Source organism: Haemaphysalis longicornis, unplaced genomic scaffold (genome assembly GCF_048455015.1).
Source record: "Haemaphysalis longicornis isolate Haplotype H1 unplaced genomic scaffold, Haemaphysalis longicornis Haplotype H1 scaffold_1, whole genome shotgun sequence".
Classification (NCBI taxonomy): domain Eukaryota; kingdom Metazoa; phylum Arthropoda; class Arachnida; order Ixodida; family Ixodidae; genus Haemaphysalis; species Haemaphysalis longicornis.
The window spans coordinates 171,276,434-171,285,197 of NW_027526203.1; the positions used below are offsets into that span (position 1 = coordinate 171,276,434).

The 8,764-nt window shown below is 46.2% G+C and overlaps 1 protein-coding gene across 1 annotated transcript in view; it reads right to left on the reverse strand.

The window, feature by feature from the left end:
• Window positions 1-8,764, reverse strand: part of LOC144167249 (uncharacterized) — a 45,863-nt gene that overhangs the window by 35,790 nt on the left and 1,309 nt on the right. The gene's annotated exons all lie outside the window — the stretch shown is intronic.

Here is an 8,764-nt window from a genome sequence, read left to right on the forward strand (position 1 = left end):
CACCTCTTGTCTACAGCCAATAAGCAGGGCCGGAAGATTCTGGTGACATTAATAGGGCCTGGATGAAAGCAAATGCGCGGTGCCCGTGCACGATGTGGAAGTTGGAGCAGAGGTCGCGATCCTACAACGCTTGAAGGGGCCGGGCCATGAGGACAAAATACAAGCTTTGTGCCACTCCTAACATTGCCTCGTTATAATCCCAGTGATACCACTTTTAATGTAAACTCCATATGCCGTGTATTACATGAAGAGCACAACAGAGAATAGGCATGCGACTCACCCGGTCTACTTTCCTTCCATAGAGTTACGGCGCATTACGGCCTGCTTGTGAGATTGGCTGTGGCCAACACACTCAAACACGAACTGAACAGGGATAACAGGCCTGCAGAACGGGCTATTTGCGCTTGATGTTAGGTAGGCTACATACAAGCACTGCATACCACCAACTAGCTTAAGAGCCACTGCCGAGAACTGTTGATCGAGTCATGCGCAATGTTTTAAGAAACTATGGCTATCAGCCGTAACAAAACACGCCGCGCAAAGGTCTGATCGGTATAAAAGTGACCACGGCGAGCAGCCACCGAACGGTACTGCTGCGCCTTCAGGAAATCCGACGATAACCAACGGCCGTGTTTGGAGGATGTTGGCAGCCTCAGTCAATATGCTAACTCTCCGTTTCGGGTACCTCCTCTAACACATCGTTTCGTCTACACGCAGTTGCCTCTACGTCATTGCTTCCGCCCCTGCAACGCGTGTGCGCGTATGCGCGAAATAAATCATTGCGTGTGTGCATGCGTGCGTGCTCGTACGCATGTGTACGAAATTTTTGACGTCCGTGCGTATGTGTGTGTTAAAAAATTAAGCTATAAAAGGAAAACCTAACGGCCAAATACAGAAGCCAAGAGACGCTACAGACGTAACAAGAGTGCGGTGTCAGCCAGATCCCCGCTTAAACATCACACCCACGCAAAACTGCCCTGTCTTTAAAAAAGCGGAAATATTATAAGGCGCATATCCTGAGGCCCACCTAACACATAAATGCCCACAGTGTGATTTATAAAACACATTAGGTTTGTCATACTCCCGCAGAATGATCCTGACATTGAAAGCGATAAAAGAAATGCGGCTGAGAAATTTAACGATTGCTCAACCTTTCTTCTACGTTACAACTTATGCTTAAAAAAAAGAGCCATTAGAGTTGAGGATGTAGCCATCCTCCTTAAGCCCGGAATAGAAGCTATGGTTGCAATTAATGACGGTATTTTTGCACGCATGTGTGTATTAGTGGTGTCTGGGCCGGATATAGTTTTTTCTCTGGCACGCATGTTGTAGGCCTCCGGGCGCCAACTCTGAGTGCATAACTGAGCTAAATGAACACGTTCCCTTGTTTGGTAATACATTTTTCCCCAGAACAGACTTACGCACGGTAAAATTCGCGGTAAATATAAAATTCCGTACATCCCTTTTTGCGAGTTTGATTGTTGCCTGGCTCCTGACAATACGACCTACCCTATGTTATGAGCAACCTCTCCCACCCTGAAAAAAAGTTACCTGTTTTAAAGAAGACATCGAGGATACGAGATTTACTCTATCAGAGCCAATCCAAGGTCTGGGTGTGCGAACAATGTGGTTGTGAAAAGGCAAGGAGAAGAAGGAAGAAGACGAGACGGACCAGTCATCCAGCCAACCGCGTTAATTACAGGGACAAAGTATCGTAGAATGCGAACACTTCAAGGCCAGTAGGAATCCGTTTTTTTACAATTGGCAGACTTTCATCCCCTTAAGTTTCCCTGGAAACCATGATGATGATGATGATGATTTCTATTGGTTTCCCCTTTGTATCGGGGTGATGACATGTCATCTTACCAAAAAAGACTAATATACCTATGTTTTACACTTTTGGTTCAATACTAGCGCTGCTTAGGGCAGGCACAAAAAGCTTATTAGGCACAAAATACTTTTTTTTTCTGTTACAAGTGGTAACTGTCCTAGGCAATATTCCCCTCTCTGCTTTTGGTGCCCTTCCCGTAGTCTTAAGGTTATTTTAACCACTATCCGCTGTCGTGTACCATAAGTAAGTAGGTATATTTATAGCTAATGTTTAACGCAATCTCCTCTTCGTAGCTACTGTAATTAAGATGAGTCCATCGACAATTACCTGATGGCTTGTCGATGTTTTTCTAGAATCAGATTATATTTTCTTGAAGGGCCGCTTCGCTGCCTGGGGATTTTATTATATCTGCCAACTAATATTCCGCATTATGCTCGTTGTTCCCAATCATTTTACTTACACCCTACATGCCCGGAGGAGGTTTTTCGTGTTCTATGTGGTCTAAAATGCACTGGTCCAGGGTTAGACCTCATTCATCCATCTAGAATTAAAGTTGTCGCCCGTGAGCTATCGAGTGTTCTCGCTACCCTTATAAATGACATTTACCACAGGCATTTTCCCCTCCAGACATAAATGAGAAAAAGTTGTGCCGGTCTTCAAAAAAAGAGATCGAAATGCATTGGGTAACTATCGCCCGATGACAATCCTACCATTTTTAGTAAACTAATCGAGAAACTTCTTGCTGATCGCCTGACTAAGTACCTAGAAAAATTTAACTTTCTCACACCGCGGCAATTCGGTTTCCGACCCGGTTTTTCTATGGAGCTAGCGCTAATAGAATTCACTGATAAGATTAAAAATTTTATTCAGAATGGTTGCTGTGCCACGGCAGTATTTATGGACTTTATTAAGGCATTTGATAAAATTAACCACACTATCCTTTTTTTCAAAATTAGAATCATTTGGTATATGTGGACCGGCTCTAACCCTTCTAACAAGTTACCTGCGTGACCGCCTAAGGTTGTTCAATTTGCCGATGCCGTATCACAGCCAACAACAATTAATCAAGGTGTTCCGCAGGGATCCATTTTAGGGCCGCTTCTTTTTCTTTTGTATATTAATGACTTACCCAGTTGCCTTAACAGTTTTATTGCATTCTTTATGCTGGTGATACGACTATATTTGCTGGTGATAAGAATCTTAACAACTTAACGACGCGACTTAACAAGGACCTGGTAAACATTGTGTCATGGAGTAACGATAATGCGTTGCACATAAACGCCACAAAAACATGCTTCAATGTTTTTCATACCCATCATAAGCAAACCTTTTTAGCTCCGAGCATCCTTCGAGATAACCACGTGATTTATTAATCAAATACGGCCATGTTTTTAGGCGTTGTGCTTGACTCCCATCTCAAATTTAACAAACATGCTATGTCCCTTGTTAAACAAATTGGTTTTGGCATACGTGTACAAACTATCCCGCATAAACCTTCGCGCATACCTTTTCACTTGGATTAGGGAGTTTTTGGCCTCTCGGGAATTCTTTTGTACAAACGGAAGGCTATTTTCAAGAAGCTTATCAATCAAATCTCGCCATTATTTTCAGCAGCATGTTATTCTGTCGCTGTATTACGCTTTCATACACAGCCACCTCACATACTGCCTATCTTCCTGGGGAAACACGCACGAAACTCAGATGTCTCACCTTGAACACTTGCAAAACCAAGCAGTACGCCTGATTACATTCAATCCTGTCCAGACATATGCCCTCCCGATCTACCGGAATCTGAAAATTCTTCCGCTCACATACTCACTACAACTAAAGCTCGCTCTACCGGAATCTGAAAGTTCTTCCGCTCACATACTCACTACAACTAAAGCTCGGCCTCCTAGTTCATCGAATTCGAACTAACGGTACTTTCGTTAATAATATTTCTGCCCCACAATTACTAAACCCCAATAATACCAGATTCGCGGAACAAAACAATATGCTACTACCAAAAGTGCGCACTAATTACGGGAAACAAACAGTCCTCTTTTCAGGAACAATGCTTTGGAATTCATTGCCCACAAACATCAAATTCGTATTCCATAAATCCTTAAAAAATCACTTGTGGTCAACAGTTTGTGGTTAACCAATGACCATTATTTACAATGAACCTTGTTTTATTATGTCTAATCCCGTATTTTGAATATATCTTTGTTTAACTATGTTCTATTGACATTATGTTTTTGTTTTTTGCCAACTATCGCTTCAATGATCTGTGTAACGCTCTAGCTGCCTGTGTGTGCGTTTCTTTTGTACTTAGCACAGGAGGTCCCCTAGGCAGTGTAAACTCTGGGACCTCCTTCTGTAAATTGCTATTGTTCTTTTCCTGTATGCAAATATTTTTCGATAAAACCTGAAAACCTGAGTTTCCTTTTGCTCGGGGCGTCCGAGACGTGGTTCTGCCACCGGGACGTGTGCTCAGCCCTTCTCAGCTTCATAGGAAACTCTAATCGATTCCCGCTCTTATTAGTTTACTTTAAACTGGCAACTTAATTGGTGTGAGGTCTTCCCAGTTCTTTATTTTTTTATTTTGGATTTTACTTTCAAAAAGTATTTTCAACCTCTCTAAATTTCCTATTTACAGGAGCCTATAAATAAATAAGACCCTTTCTCATACCCCTAACGTTCGGACAATCTTCTGCTTCGGTACGTGCCATTCACAACGGAACATCGTCATCATCATCATCATCACCACCACCACCACCACCACCCCCCACCACCACCACCACCGTGGGCAGAGTCTGACTCGTCCAATGGTAGAGCATCTCAACCACCAACGCAATGCCTAAGTGCTGCACGATAGTAGTGAAGTTTGACGGTTACGTCAACATCACCCAGCTTAACTTCAGCGCGCTCTGCCAAGGCCTTCTAACGGCAAATATGAAAAAGCCGACATGTACATCAAACGACGGGAAAAACAAAACCTCATCGCGCAACCGTCGCTCACAAACTCCTCCACTGCTGCAACGTATCCATCAGTGGCACAATCTACCAGATACGGTGCTACCATGCGTTTGACAAAACCTATTCCAGGGGAGTCATTCATGGGATTTACCCGGACATTACGCAAGAAACTCTCAAAAATGAGCTGAACATTTCAGGCAGAACGATCGCCAACGGGCGAAGGCTCGGCAACACCAACTCCATGCTCGTCATAGTCCAATGGGATATATAACATATACCCAGAGAGACGTAAGACCGCCCAATGCGTCAGCTGCCAAGAACTCGGCCACAGAGTGGATGTGTGCCCCAATCGCACAACATTCGCCCGCTGCCCTCACTGCAGCAAAAAGATCTCCCTTGCACAAGACGCACCTGATCAGACCCACGAGTGTGAACAGTACTGTTTCTTGTGTGACCAGCATGATCACCCCCCACGTCACCGAAGTGCTCACGAAAAAGTGCTGTTGACGAGTCACGCAATCAACGCGGGAGGAGTTCGACATCTAAATCGAACTACAAACATTCCAGCCAGGACTTCAGTGAGTGGCCGCAGCTTCCCCCTGTGACACTGCTAACATTCAACCGTTTCGCAGCCTTGCAAGGCACCAGAGCAATGCCCAACACCGCTCCTGACAACGACAGAAGCCGCAGCCGAAGCCGCAGCAGAAACAGAAGGAGGAGCAGAAGCAGAAACAGTAGCATACGCAGAAACAGGAACAAGGCACCACCAAAGCACGGAAGTCCACACATCGGAAGGGCACCAGGAGCATCCACTGCCAGGATGGCAACACCAACTGACACCCAGAAGACGGCCAACACAAAGGCAGTCCCAGAAAGGTTTCGAGAAACCACGCTTCAGACTACAGCAACACCTCCATTCTCTACCACCAGGGTACAGTGGCAAGACCAGCGCTCCGGACCGGCCCCATCTGCACAGGTGAGCAACCTAGGCCTCCAGAACACACACAACGCGCACAACTCACAGCGCGCACACACGCCGTCAGACGTACGTCAGTTAGTATATGAAATCCTTCTACAAATTCTCCCATCCCTTCTACAGCAAGCCATCTAACAGGTGCTTCAACAAGCTTTAGCACCTCTCAACGCACGTTTCACGCACCTAGAAAACGCACTCGCCTTCGCCTCCCCATCCATACATAATGGCCAGTAATAGCGCACACACCGAAATAAGCGTCTGGCACTGGAATTGCCGCACCCTACGACGCAAGAAGACAGCATTTAACAACTACGTGGCCGAACACTCCCCCGCTGTTATCACACTGCAGGAAACCAATGGGGAATATAAATTGCCATGATATGAATCATACACGCAACCCAGTATCATCACGAAGAAGCGTGGCCATCAATCCCCACAACCATCCCGCACGCAAGTTGCAGTTTACGTCCGCCGGGATATCGCAGCCACGCAAATAGACACCACCACACTCAACGACACCGGAAAGGAACACGTTTGTGTTCGCATCCGTCTTTGCAGCAGCACCTTTCTTTTATTAGCAATCTACTGGCTCCCGAAGCAGGACTCAGGTGTCTTACCAGATTATGCAAATTTTCTCAGAGTAAACACAGGCGATCCCAACATCCTTTTTGTAGGTGACTTCAATGCACCACATTTTCGCTGGGGTTATGATCGCCAAACCGCTCTGAGCCGCAAGCTGGACTGTTTCACGCGTACGCAACGATTTTCGCTACTCAACGACACTTGAACCGTAGGGAACAAGACTCTAACCCGGACCTCGCGTGGTATAAAGGAGAGATTCCCGCAAGTTGGCCTAACACAGGCCAGGATGGAGCGACCACTACATCTGCTCCGTCACATTCAACACAACAATAAACGCCGCACGAAAAAAGATATGGCGTGAGACGCAAATCGTTGACTGGGAGAAAGTTCGCATGAAGATGGACACATACTCAACCCGGGACAGTATGGACGAGTGGATAAGTAACCTCCGCTCTTGTACGCGAGAGTTTACGAGGCTTATTTCCTGCACAGAAAACTTTCCTTTCATAGACAGACATCTTGTCACTTTGCGGAACGACCGGAAGAAAATAGTTGCAAGACTAGAAAACAACAAGGACAACATCCACATTCAGAATGAGTTGGCCGCACACAACCAAGTTATTCAGACCTATGCTGATGGCCTGGCGCGACGCAACTGGCGTGAAACGTGCGAAAGCATCAACGGGCGTCTCCACCTAGCCCGAATTTGAAAGATACTTAAAGGTCTTCTGGGGCACTCAAGACCACAGCATACCTTGACGAAAATCCAGCTTACCTTACAGCTGGGGGATGAAGAGTTACGGAAAGTGTTATGTGACATCTTTTACCTACGAACGACGGTGCAAGACCTACCGCATTACACGGCTCACAGTATTTCTGGCATGAACACTGATTTTACAGCAACAGAACTGTCTTTAGCACTGTCATACATGACCAAAAATACTGCTCCTGGAGCGGACGGGATCACCTACGCCATGTTGCGAAATCTTTCGGACGAGCAACAAATTATACTCTTGGAGTTTTTTAACGAAATATGGCCCAATGGGAACTTACCAGCACAAATGAAAATCGCCACCATCTGCGTCATCCCGAAACCTGGTAAACGACCGGATTCCATCTCGAATCTGAGGCCAATTTCGCCAACATCATGCGTCGGAAAAGTATTGGAGAAAATGGCCCTAAACAGATACGAATGGCACTTAAAACAACAAGCACATCTGCCACCGACGCTTTTAGGATTTCGCCGCCATGTATCGACCCAAGACGCAGCACTGTTGATCAAGCAGGATGTCTTCTTGCGGGGAAGCAAAACCCAAACCCGCACCATAGTGGGGTTGGGCGTCCATAAGGCGTTTGACAACATCAAATACCCAGAACTTCTGGAGAAATTATACAGCACCCAACCAGGCCAACGCTTCTCACACTACATACGCAGCTTTCTTACCGATCGTCAAATACAGATTCGTCTAGGTGCTCCCACAACTACCCCTGGAACTCACCCGCTCACGCGAGGCACGCCACAAGGGGCTATACTCTCGCCCACTCTTTTAAATGTCGCACTCAAGGATCTCCCACCGCAACTAGACGAAATCCCCGGACTCAAGCATGTTATCTACGTGGATGACGTGACGCTGTGGAGCACAGAAGGAAACCCAGGCGAACAGCAAGAAATCATCCAACAGGGTATCAACGTCATCACAGCATACCTTGACTCTCTTGGTCTGAGATGCTCACCAGAGAAGAGTGAATACATAGTAGCTTTGGACGATCAAACAAAAACAGGAGAAGAAACACGACGCCTCATCCAACTTACGGTCAATGGTCAACCAATACCGCGAAAGCCGCACTTACGCATTCTGGGATTCTACTGGCAACAGAACGGTAGAGCAGACGTATGGGTGCAGCGGACACTACAAGAGATAAATCATTTCGCAAATATGTTGAAAAAAATTTCTCACAAATTGGTGGCGTGAAGGAAGCAGAACTCAGGCGCATTACAGAAGCCCTTGTATATACCAAGATCATGTACGGGCTTCCATACATTCGTGTCGCGGAACATCAATTCCGCCAAATCAATAATATCTCGAGACGCATAACACGCATCACACTCGAAGTCCCCAGCTATGCTGCAAGTACTTTTGTCGAAGGCGCCGCAATTTTCAACACATTAACTGACCGACTCATCATGCACCAAGAAGCACAATCGCACCGTCTTCCAACATCTAAACAAGGTCGTGCCTTGCTGGAGCTTATGGGATACAATACTGCCAACCTACCCGTCATACCACTCACCGCACCACCATAGGACGCCATCCCATTCATCAAGGTAAAACCCATACCTAAGTATATGAACCCCGAAGAGGACGCCGCACGACGAGCAGCACGCACCTGCATACAGCAACCCACCGATTCACTTT